General features: G+C 36.3%; 1 protein-coding gene and 1 pseudogene across 1 annotated transcript in view; one reads left to right on the top strand and one right to left on the bottom strand.

Annotated features, from left to right (window-relative positions):
• The window catches only part of IL1RAPL1 (interleukin 1 receptor accessory protein like 1), a 1,341,257-nt gene that overhangs the window by 325,233 nt on the left and 1,002,511 nt on the right, over positions 1-13,513 (bottom strand). The gene's annotated exons all lie outside the window — the stretch shown is intronic.
• On the top strand, positions 6,490-7,386 carry LOC114906624 (annotated as a pseudogene).

Genomic DNA, 13,513 nt, shown 5'->3' with positions numbered 1-13,513 from the left:
AAAAAAAAGGAAAAAAAAGACAGTTTGTTAGGATGTTTCATTTGTTTCATTCTGAAATATATGCCAGGTCCAGGAAATAACTTGTCTTTGCTCCTAAGGACTTCCAAAAGTGTAGCTTCTAGAGTCTTCTCAAAGGTATCAATAATTTAATAAAAAATTAAAAAGAGCATTCTAAATCCTGGGGTGTTTTCTCCTAAGCTTCTCTGGATAAGGTGAAATCAGAGTTATTATTATTTATTAATTTATTTATTTTTGCTGTGTTGGGTCTTCGTTTCTGTGTGAGGGCTTTCTCTAGTTGTGGCAAGCGGGGGCCACTCTTCATCGCGGTACGCGGGCCTCTCACTATCACGGCCTCTCTTGTGGCGAAGCACAGGCTCCAGACGCGCAGGCTCAGTAGTTGTGGCTCACGGGCCTACTTGCTCCGTGGCATGTGGGATCCTCCCAGACCAGGGCTCGAACCCGTGTCCCCTGCATTAGCAGGCAGATTCTCAACCACTGCACCACCAGGGAAGCCCCAGAGTTATTATTATTAGGCCAACCTCAACCCAGGGCATTTCCCTAGAAGAGAGTTGATCTTGGACATCCAGTAATCCATGGTTCTCAGACTTAATTGCTTCAGCTCTTTGTAACTCTTGCAGAATGTTAAGACATAATGAACACAGCTTTCTCAAAGTAGATTCTTTGAGAATAATACAGCGAGCATGTATTGAGCCCTTCCTTCTGAGGCACTTGGTAATCAAGAATAATAATAACAACAGCAATAATAATAATGGCCTATTGTACTTCTAAAAGCTGGTAACTCAATGGTGTAGAAAGAAAATTATGAAGCAAAGTGAAAGGTGTCATGATGGAAGCATGGGCACAGTATTATGAGAGCACAGAGGACAGTCTTAATAATTATGCGAGGGTGTCACACCTATAAGTATACACATGGAGTCTCATGTTTGTCCTAGAATCACTCGTACTTTCCATCACTAAGGTGCATAGTGAGGAATTTTTAAATTCACATACCATACTCACTGGACTGTCCCCTGACCATATGCTAAGGAACACTAAGTATTTCTTATCAAGGGCAGGTTATGTAACAGATCTTTGATTAGAGCCTTATTATTAATGCCTGGGGTCATTAGTAGCAAGCATTCGTCAGTGCTTAGACATAGTAACTCAAGAGGACACATGTTGGGAAAATGCTATTTCCCTGACAGCCATTTGATTTTTTGTCCATCTATTATATGTGAATTATTAGTTAGATTCAGTAAACTGTGATCTTTGCTTAAAGCTATCATTTGTCGAGAACGGGGTTAAGCCTAGGTTTGTGAACAAGTATCTTTTCTTTAACAACAACAAAAGCAACAAAAAGTCTTTGCCCGTTGAAGGATTCTGGTTCAAAGTTAGGAAAGGTAGCTTTATCAATTATACCTAGGGGGATGAGTCACAGTTGTTAAAGTACCATTTTATTCCTCCTAAAGACAACAGAAACACAGTGCCATGGCAACTAAATGCACAGTTCTTTGTGTACACAGTTGAAGAGTTCATGCATTGCTCAGAAACCTAGAGAAATCACAAAGTATAATTTTTCTCTTATATCTTTGACACCATTTGTTAGATTACTACCGAAATGTTACAGTAGCATTGGTTGTGGTTTAAGAACAGAGGGATGCTAGCCCAAGAAAGCACTGCATGCTGCTTTCCTAAGTAAATCTTGCTAAAGAGAGTGTCTTTTCCTATTAATTTTTGATGGAGATGAACATTCCCATGGCTCTGGGCTCACATACTTTTGTTGGACCCTACCTGAGTGAGATGGAGCTGGTGGCCTGGAATAATGTGCTGGAACACTACCACAATTGCAGCTCTCTAACGAGGATTTCATTAATCCACTCACGGATCCATGGTAAAACCATGAATATACCTGAGATGATTTTTTTTTTGATCTGACTACAAAGAAAGTTTGCTGAACAAATTGATGGTGCAAATAACATTGTATACTACATGTCTTTCTTGAATAATGGTAAGGAAATAGGGGTCTTAAACTATTTGAGAAGTAAATTTGGAACACAAACGAAAAGTGCTCTTCCTACATGAGAGCTAAATATGGTAATCAGAAAACAGAAGTGATGCTTTCAGGACCTAATTAATAAATGGCTTTGTGAAAAAAATCCTTTGGATTAGCAACACTGGAATTCTTTGCTTGAATTAGCTACAGGGCCTTCACATATGTTGCTTCCGCTACCTGGCTCCCTGTCCCTTACCTCTCCGCCATAGAATTTTCCATAGTCTTTAATCATTTACTAATTTTTGTGAGTATTTTGTTAATATATCTCTCCCCTGATAGACTAGATACTTTTGTATTTGTTCATTGTTGCCTACCTACCACTGTGGCCTGGTTCACAGAAGGCACTCGAAACTTATTTTTTGAAAAAATATATTATACACACACACATTTTGTGATCTCTTTCTCTGGGGAGTATCTTGTGGGTAATTAATTCTGTTCAGGAATTTAGCACCTTTAAAAGAATATTTTTGTAAGCATTATATTTATAGTCTATATTTCATAGAATGTTTACAGTAAAAAATAAACTTCACAATTAGTTCTTTTGGTTTTAAGTTATGGAAACCTGTTTGAACTAGTTTTAGCAAAAGGTAGTTTCTTAAACGCATATATGGCTATCTCAAACAACCCAAGGGCAGGGTGATGATGTGAAATGGAGCTTTATCCAAAAACTGTGGAGAAACCAGAATTTGCTCTTCATATCTCAACTCTGCCTCTCATTATATATTTGTCTCATTCCTTTCCTCCCCCTCTCTCTCCACACCCCCCGGTAGAATCACTTTTTGGTTCTATATCTAAAGCACATGTCAGAAAATATCTACTGCCAACAGCCTGTGAGTTTGCAACATTTCCATTTAAGAGCTCAAAGTTTCACTGGATGATCATTTCCCAGTTCTAACTCTAAAATCCTGAGAATGGACTCAGATTAGCTCAGTCTGGGTCAGGAGCCAACCTCTGGCTATATCTCTACAGATGAGGTGGGGTCACTTTGTAAAAATGTGTTTGCTTCCGCTGTAACCATTCAAAAGGAGGAGGGAGGAGGAAAAGCCAGTTCCCACAGACATGGGATTGCTGGGAAGGTAAAACCCTGCAGAGGGTTGTATGAAGAAGAAACCTGGTGATCTTTGCCCACCACTTGCATCGACATCCTTACAGTTACCTTTTATTATGCGTTAATAAAGAAGCAGGCATTGAAGACTTGGTTTGGGGGGGGGGGAACAGTTGATCTTAATATGAATAATTTCTGCATTTCAGGGAGAAAAATAATGGAGGCAATGGAGACAGAAATTGAACATTTGGAAAGCAGCCGCATGACCCGATTCATTCTTCTCTATACCTTAAAACTATTTTTTCCTTATGCACAATAATATAATGAGATGAGATGTGACAAGATTTTCTGATTATTCCCTTTATGACTATGTTGAATCTGTGATAAATTTAAGATGGAAGTAGGGCTGGGGATATCCTGGGCACAATATTGGTTCATCTCTTTAGAATATGGTAATAAAGGCAGGCAGCCATCTTACAAAGGGATTATAGTGGGGACATTTCACAAAGTAAGAGTGGGATGACCAGAAAAGCTGCCCCTCTGTCCTTTCAAATCAGATGTGAGGATAATCACAGAGATCACTATCTTGGCTTTCCAATGATAAGCGAGGCATCCTGTAATCATTCTATCCCTGATTAACTTTCACTGGTATTGATTTTAAAAGACATTTTTTTCATACAGAAACTAGAAGTGACTTTCAAAGAGAATAAGATCTCTTGGAGAAATGACATTCTCAATAAAAGAATTTTAAAAGAAGTCTCTAAACAAGGACATTGTTCCTACTGGCAAATGATATGACACCCACAGAAACATGGAATTGGATAGTTTGACAATTCCTTAGAGAAATCATGACTAACCCTTTATTTTACAGACATGAAACCTAAAGTTCAATGATAAGGAGACATTTGTCCAAGATTTGAGTATATTCTAGGGAAAATAATCTAAAAAATTACTATCTAAGTATATTTAATAACAGCTAGTCTAGTGGTAAGAGCAAGTAAGTCTAGCTCAATACATGTATAATCAAATATAAGAAAAAAATCATGTTTCCATTCAAATAATGAAAATGAAACTTAGGTTCCTTTTTTGAGATTCATTCATTTATTTAAAAAAAATTACTGTTCTTACAAGTTATATGAAGAACTGTAACATTTTTGCTAAAAGTTTCAAATTCTTAAAATTGAATGAGGTCAATGGCTATTTAGGACAGGGGTCAGCAATCTATGGCCCATGTCTGTGTTTGTTAAAAAAAAAAAAAAAAAAAAAAGAGTTTTATTGGAACACAGCCATGCCTATTCTTTTTTTCATTATCTGTGCCTGCTTTTGTGCTGCAAAAGCAGAGCTGAGTAGTTGGGACTAAAACTGTATATCTCACAAGACTAAAATATGTACTATCTGGTCCCTTTAGAAAAAGTCTGCAGATCCCTGTCTTAGGGCACGTTTCCAAATGGCCATCTTGTAGCAATCATGGTTATTTCATGAATATCAATTAATTCACCTTAACTATGCTAAAACTGTTTCATAATCAAATGTCATATTGCATGTGCCATGCATATAGGTATCTAGTAATAAAAATAGTCAAGCTTTTCTAGTCATAAACAGTATTCCAATCTCCTACACACTTGTTTCTTGGTATCTGCATAGGTATATGTTTTCGTTTTAGCCTCATGTGGCTTTTATTTTACTTTATTTTTTTAATTGAAGTATACTTGATGTACAATATTATATAAGTTACAGGTGTATAATATAGTGATTCACAATTTTAAAGGGTATGCTCCATTTATAGTTATTATAAAATATTGGCTATATTCCCTGTGCTGTACAATATATCCTTGTACCTTATTTTATACCTAATAGCTTGTATCTCTCAATCCCATACCGCTATATTGCCCCTGCCTCCTTCCCTCTCCCCACTGGCAACCACTAGTTTGTTCTCTATATCTGTGAGTCTGCTTCTTTTTTTATTACATTCACTAGTTTGTCATATTTTTTAGATCCTATTGACTTTATAATGATTTACTTATATTTCTCATATAAGAAAAAATTCTGCAGGCAGCACTTGAAACACATACACAACGGTTGCCACTATAAAAAATGGATGCCACAGGCACTTATCTATGCCCTGATGATCTTCAGACTATAACTGCACATTTGAAACATTAACAAAAATATTTTAGAAGTCACTTTTCCTAAAAAATGCTTTAGTTTATCATAGCTCTAAAGGAATGTAAAGCAAAGGTAAGAAACCTATGGGCTACATACCCACCTTTTTGAGAAATAATAGAAGACAATCCTTTGTTATTTAAAGGATATAGGTTTGAAAATTAATGACTTAACACTCCAATCCATGAATGTTCTTATCGGTCTCCTACTATGTGGCAAGTTCTAGTTAATAACTGAGGTTATAAAAAGGATAAGATATTATCTCTGCTTTTGAAGCACTGACAGTTTCTTGTACTTTATATTTACTAAGAACTTCTGGGACATTAACTAGCATAGTTATTTCAGTTTATGAAAGCTGCAGCTCAGAATTCCTCTCTAATGAATTAATGTTTGTAGGATGCCAGTATTTTCTAGTTGGTTAAACCAAGTGTTTGTTTTATCACAAAATTATTTCCTGGCACCACATCACAAAAAAACCTTAACTTCATGAAGAATTAAACATACTGATAGCCTTATATTGAAGAGTTTGAGATAATATGGGAATTTGTTTTCTCTGAAACAACATAGCAGAAGAGTTGCTCTATTTCCAAAAATGCCAAGTGGTACATCAAGGTCAAATAAGACTGTTTTCACCAAAGAAATTTATCCTATGTTTGTAACATCACAAATAACTACGAAGAGAATGTCTTTAAAACCATGAGATGTTAGATATGGATGGGATCTTACAAATCATTTTACAGCTTAAGAGTAATAAGTCAACTGAGGTGAGGTCAGAGGCAATTCCATGGTATTTGGAGAAGGATGAGGGGCAAGATACCCCTTGGTCCATGGCTTAGATTGAAGAATTCAAATTTAGATTTGGTATCATTTACAAATGAATTTATATACTCACTCAAAGAGCTACTGATAGAATTGAAAAAAAGATATTCATATTCTTTATATTTGTGTTAAATTACAAGTACATACCAACCACGTGGTACAATGAATTGCTATTTAAAAAAATTAATCTCACCATTATTCTTCTGAATAGCACAACAGATGTCATTTTTATGGTACGGACCTAGTAAGTTACATATGTACATTATGAATATCAATTTGTGGTGGCGGGTCCTGCTGGCCGGTGCCTCCCTCCCGCCTCCTCCTGGCTCGGCTGGCTCCGGATGCCACCGCCAATGCCGCCTCGCCACTTCTTGGAGCCGCAGCCGCCCTCGGCCTAAGAGGTTTTAAAATGGAACACTCAGATGCAGCACCTGGTACCTATTACCAGGCACTGCTCGGCCCCCGAGATCCCAGACTAAAAGGATGGTTTCTTCTGGACAATTATATCCCTACTTTGCTCTGCTCCATCCTATAGTTGCTAATTGTATGGCTGGGACCAAAATATATGAAGAATAGGCAGCCGTTCTCTTGCCGGGGGATTTTAGTGGTGTATAACCTTGAATGCACACTGCTCTCGCTCTCTATGTTCTGTGAGTTAGTGACGGGAGTATGGGAGGGCCAGTACAACTTCTTCTGTCAGGGCACACGCAGTGGAGGAGAAGCAGACATGAAGATCACCCGCGTGCTCTAGTGGTACTACTTCTCCAAGCTCATCGAGTTCACGGACACCTTCTTTATCTTGCGCAAGAACCACCACCAGATCACAGTCCTGCACGTGTACCACCGCGCCTCCATGCTCAACATCTGGTGGTTCGTGATGAACTGGGTCCCCTGTGGCCCCTCTTATTTTGGTGCCACACTTAACAGCTTCATCCACGTCCACACGTACTCGTACTACAGTCTGTCGTCCGTCCCTTCCATGAGGCTGTACCTCTGGCGGAAGAAGTACATCACGCAGGGGCAGCTGCTTCAGTTTGTGCTGACCATCATCCAGACCGGCTGCGGGGTCATCTAGCCGTGCGCCTTCCCTCTTGGTTGGTTGTATTTGCAGATTGGATACGTGATTTCTCTGGTTGCCCTCTTCACAAACTTCTATATTCAGACCTACAACAAGAAGGGGGCCTCCCCGAGGGGAGAACACCAGAAGGACCACCAGAACGGCTACGTGACGGCCATAAACGGCCACACCAGCAGCTTTTCTTCCCTGGAAAACAATGTGAAGCCGAGGAAGCAGCATAAGGACTGAGGCCCAAGGGTTGACAGCTTATGAACCACGTCGTCTGATTGTAAGCACATATGAATTGTGCCCAATGCTAGTTAACAGGTGCTGTAACTAGTCGGCCTACAATAGTGTGACTCATGCAGGACCTCTTCCATCAGTTCCAAACCCCTAGAAAATGTAGACAGATTATCCAAGTAGGCATAAGAGTTTTAACATTTCTGGGCTCTCACTGACCCTTGCGCTAGACCGTGGAGGGCGAGGTGTTGTAGTACACAACACTGCTGTTGCCTCATTAGTTATAGCATGATAGGTGCTGAATTGTGATTCACAATTTAATAACACTGTAATCCACACTTCTTTTTTTTTACTGTAGATCATGCATGTGATTGTAAATTTGTATAATGTTGTTACAGTAGAGAAACACACATGTCTTAAAATTTAAAAAGCAGGGCCCAAAGCTTATTAGTTTAAATTAGGGTATGTTTCAACTTTCTATTCATTTCTAATAGTTCCGTTCAGAAAACTCAAAGACCATGATTTATGAAACTATCGTGTGACACATAATTTCAAGTGACTTGTACAAGTGAAATCGGCACCTTCAGTTTTGTAATATTGGCTTTAAATCAGGCAGGTTCAAGTCTAGTGGAACAGTTTAACTTTTTAATAGATCTTTTTTTTTATTGAGTGCCACTATTAATAATGTAAAATGGGAGGGGGGTTCTAAAGCAGTCTTGATGAAACTTCCAATATATATTCTTTGTCTTCAAGATTTTAGGAAGTGTGTAGGATGAGTAGCCCGTTTTAAATTTCAGAAGTGCTAAGTGTTTTTATACAGGAGACAAAGCCCATTTTGCTTTCCACTTGTGAGAGTAGATATATATTTTCCAAGAGAGATGATTAAATGTTTACCATTTGACAGAGTCCCATAGATGAGCAGTGGGGAACTGGTTGCCAGGGTCCAAATTTGGATTGATTTCTGTACTGCTATCTGCTTTGACACAAACTTCTTTTGAAAATGTGCCTAGCTTACCAAAATGAATAAAGGTGGGGAAAGGACCTTAAATTTAAGGTAAAATTAAACAGACAGCTGTAGCATGAGAGAACTGGGAAACTGGATAGAGATGGTTTGTTTAATGTAAATCTAATAGCACCTGTAATTTTTTTTCCTGCTTCGAATCTAAAGATTTGTCTAGAAATACTTGTTTAAAAATAAGACCGCTTATCATAAAATCATGTCTCACACCCTAGAGGCAGTGATCTAACAGATAAGGACTGTTGTGTGTGTCATTTTAAAGTGTTGGAATTTAGCCTCTGAATACCTCCTCCACTGGAGGAAAAAACATTCATTGAACCACTCATGACACATCTGAGAAGGTCGTTGACAATGTATAAATGAATTGGTGGTTTGATATTTATGTAAATATCAGTTTATCATGCTTTAATTTTGCACATTCATATTATAGGGAGCCAGCTGGTTCTCTTAATTAGTCTTGTGGGTTTTCTGTTTGGAAGGAGTCACGGCATCTGTTTACATTTACCTTATCAAATCTAGAATGTATATATTTGTAAGTGTATGTCTTCCTAGGTACTAGCTTGCGAATGTCTTTACATATTTCATTACAGAAACTATAACATTCAATAGTGTGCTGTCAGAGTGTGCTTTAGCTCATCTGCATATACCCACAATGTTAAATAATGTCTATACATTAATCATTAAAATGTTTTTGATTAAAAAACAATTTGTAACCTTGACTTGGCATGTCATTTTTTTACATTCTAAAAAAAAAAAAAGTAGACATGGTCTTGAGTTACCTAAGTGTTTAGAAGCCACAGAGGAAGTGGCATGCTAAGGTGGCATGGCCATGAAGGATGAGACTGGAACTAAAGCCTGAGATCCAGATCCAATCTAGCATACAGTCCCTGCATTTACGTATATTGGTATTAGGACCCCAATGAAGCCATGTTCTGGTTGAAGTAAGATATTATATCATAATATCCATATCTACCCATCCCTCAACTACAACATACTGCACATAGTAAGTATATGTTAAATGTATGCTTTCTTCATTCACATTGTAACTGACTTCCCCAATAATTTGGAATGAGAGGATATTAAGAATAAATCACTAAGGAAACAATGGATTGTCCGAGGTAAATTATCCAAACCAGATATTTGATCCACTGTTGGATCAAGTATTTGGATCAAATATCAAACCAGATATTTGATCCACTGTTGAAGTTTTGAAAAATGAGAAATACAGGAACACATGTAGGTCTGTGCTATACATTACCCCAAGTGGAGAGCTATTACTATGAGCTTAACTCAGGTCAACTTAGGCCTCAAACCCTACTTTAAATGCCCTTCTTGCAGAGGAACCAAGTACCAAAACTAAAACAAACCAGAAAAACTACTACACTTTGACTGTAAGCATGAACAGCAAGTCTGAGACCTTTCTTTTGTTGATTTGAATAATTAATTTTTACTATAATATTGATAGTGTAGACCTGGCCTCACTGTAAAAGATAGAAAAAGGAGGAAAAATACTCATAGCATACATACATAAAAAATATATCCCATTAGGAAAATGGGGAAAATGTATAGAAGAGGGAACTTGACGAAAAATCATGAAAATTTTCAACTTCACTACTGATCAATAAAATATAAATTAAGATTACACAAGATTTCAATCACATTATTTTTTTATCATACTTATAAACGGCAAGGATATGGAGAAATAGAAACTCTTAGAGAGTACTACTGCACATACAAATCAGAACAACTATTTTGAAGAACAATTTGGAAATATATGTCAAACACGTGCAAGTCTTATTGCTTCATGCCTCCACTTCTAGTTACAGACCCTAGGGAAACACTTATTCTTGAGCATAAAGATGCAGGTACGTGAATGTTCATTACAGTGTTGTTCATTATTGCCACAATAACAAGAAACTCTAAATTACCAATCACAATAGATTAATAAAAAATGAGTAATATTTATTCAATGGGCTATTATAGAGCAGTTAAAATGGATGAACTTGAGCTACAGGTATCAAACTTGATACGTATCTAGACATAATGATAAACAAGGGAATGGAATTACTCAGAACAGAATTACAATGGAATACTACACAGCCAGAAAAAGAATGAAATGCTGCCATTTGCAGCAATGTGGTTGGACCTAGACAATATTATGCTTAGTGAAATAAGTTAGAGACAGAAAGGCAAGTACTGTATGATATCACTTATATGTGGAACCTAAAAAATAATATAAATGAAGGTATATGCAAAATAGACAGACTCAGATATAGAAAACAAACATGTGGTTACCAAAAGGGAGAGGGAAGGAAGGAGGGACAAAGTAGGGACATGGGATTAATAGATGCAAACTACTATGTATAAAATAGATAAGAAATAGGGATATTATTTATAGCACAGGGAATTATAGCCATTATCTTATAATAAACTATAATGCAGTATAATCTTCAAAAACACTCAATCACTATGCTGTTCACATGAAACTAATAAAATATTGTAAATTAACTATACTTCAATTTTAAAAAAGACATAATGATAAACCAAAAAAAGACAAATTTCAGAAGAACAGGTGAGCATAATAGCTTTATATAAACTTTAAAATATGCAAAATTATGGTCTATATTCTTCACATCTATAGGAAGTGAAAACTGTTAAACATCCATGAAAACAAACATCGAATTTAAAATAACAGTTACTTCTGTGGTGAAAGTAGCTGAAAAGGGAAAAGAAAGAGTACATGGGGAACTTGGAATTTATCTAATGTTTTATTTTCTTTTTATTTAAAGTAAATATGGCAAAATGTTAAGATCTTATAAAGCTGAATGAATGGTGGATACATAAATGTAAATAGTATATCAGTGTTTTCAAACTGTGGGATGATACCCGTACTGTGGGTCTGAAATCACTTTGAAAGATTGAGGCTTATATTTTTAAAAAGAATAAAGTAAAAAAAAAATAGGAAATATCAGTGTAAACTGCAGTACATCTAAACAGTGTTTTGTGGATAGTTTGCTTCAGTTATTTGTATACTTATGTATGTATGTAAATGTGATATAAAATAGGTTTTCTTACTCTGAACTTTGGGTAAAAATGTTTTAAAGGTACTGTATTATATTATTCTGTACCATTTCTATCTTTTCAAAATATTTCATATTTAAATTAAAAAATATATATTAATCGAAAATATTGGGAATCAGTAGAGTTTTAAAAGACAGCTATAACTTTTAAATCACAGAAAGAATTAGGTCTGTTTAACCACTTATAATGTTAAATATATTTTTAAAAATATTGCTATCTCAAAAGGACAGATGAGTCAGTGAACATGAAATTTGAACTAAGAGTCTCTGAGTTACAATTTAATGTTTAGTTCTCTGAGTTAAATTGCTTTTTATAAATCAAAGTTTTTCTAAATCTTAAATCCCATTCAGACATGTTTATTTTGCTGTATTTGAATTAAAGCTTAATATATTGGCATTTTTAAGTTAGTTATCATTTAGGTTTCTTGGAGATATAACTCTGGAAATGTAATGAGAAATCCTTACATGATGAGTAACCATCAGAAACTAGATTAAGAGAATAAATGAGAAAGCAGGCCAATGACTTTTGACCCTTATATTTATATATTTTTTTCTCTACTAGGACAGGGTTTCAAAGCTTCCACAATAGCCAATATGCTTGGCCTCTGATACACACAAATTATTTACTCCATTTATGTATCACTTATGTCAGATAGTATGTTAAGTTCTAATAAACTGAGTGGGAGGTGGCAGGGGGAGAAACCTGTATAAAATAGTTCCAAAATGAAGCCCTTATCCTGTGGAAACCTTTCAGAAAATATACCTATGATTTCAAAACTGTGTTTATGTGTCTTTATTGCAGAAGGTATTAACAAAAGCCAGCTAATATACATTTCCATTTAAAGTTTTCTTAGTGTCATTGATACTAGTTGTAAATTATTAAAATTGGAAGATACTGAATGAAATCAAGACAACTACAGACTATATTGGCATTAGTTAGCATATCCTTGACATCTAAATTTATCTATTCTAATAAGCTATATAATGCACAGAAACACAATTTTAAAATGCTTTTGTAGTAACAAAATGTATTTATCGCTGAATTTATACCTTTGGCACTCAAAAAAGATGCAGATGGGCCATAATTCATAGGGTCTATATATCTTCCAAATTTGTTTGTTTGCTTTATTCATGTCTGCTGCTTTCAAAAAGGATTTTGAGATAGACTGTAATAAAAGGCCCATGCAATAGGCTTGTTGACCGGAAGATAAATTATCTAAAGCATTACAGTAAGGAAGAGAAGAAATGGTTATTGAGGGGGTGGGTGAAGAACATATAATTAAACAATAGTATTAGCTAGAATAGTTACTTTAATTATCTACTAAATTTAGCCTGTACTTCCTGGAAGTCAAGACAAATTTTTAAAAATCAGTATGAATCCTATATGTCTAGTTGTAGTTAATCAGGATAAATTCGAGTTTTAAATCTAAGGGAGACAACTTTTTAAAAAAAAATCATGAATTTTTCCATAAGGAACACTCAACAACATAATGGATGACATTTTGAGTTTTCAATGGGGTTTTAGAGAAGTCATTGAAACAGTCTTCCCTTGACCATGTTGTATGTCAAACCGGGATAAAAAGCTAAAGGGGGGCTTCCCTGGTGGCACAGTGATTGAGAGTCCGCCTGCCCATGCAGGGGACACGGGTTCGTGCCCCGGTCCGGGAAGATCCCACATGCCGCGGAGCGGCTGGGCCCGTGAGCCATGGCCACTGAGCCTGCGCTCCGCAACGGGAGAGGCCACAACAGTGAGAGGCCTGCGTACCGGAAAGAAAAAAAAAAAAAAAAAAAAAAAGAAAGCTAAAGGGGATCTTGTTTGTGTAGCTCAGCAGGCTGTATAGTACAGATCTACAATGATTCCATCTGTAATAATTTATAAGTTTGGCAGCTAACATACTTGAGGAAAATATATTGTTTGAAACAACCTTGGTAGACCAAAGGGGGTGGATTATTTGAGAAAATGGATACTTCAGATGAGAAGAATGTTTTTGTTACCTAGTATGGTAAACTGAATATTGGCCCCCAAAGAGAGCCAGGT

This window comes from Monodon monoceros, unplaced genomic scaffold, assembly GCF_005190385.1.
Source record: "Monodon monoceros isolate NGI ecotype Baffin Bay Population unplaced genomic scaffold, NGI_Narwhal_1 Super_Scaffold_22, whole genome shotgun sequence".
NCBI classification, from domain to species: Eukaryota; Metazoa; Chordata; class Mammalia; order Artiodactyla; family Monodontidae; genus Monodon; species Monodon monoceros.
The sequence above is the reverse complement of the archived record's forward strand: the minus strand, read 5'-3'. Positions and strand labels throughout refer to the sequence as shown.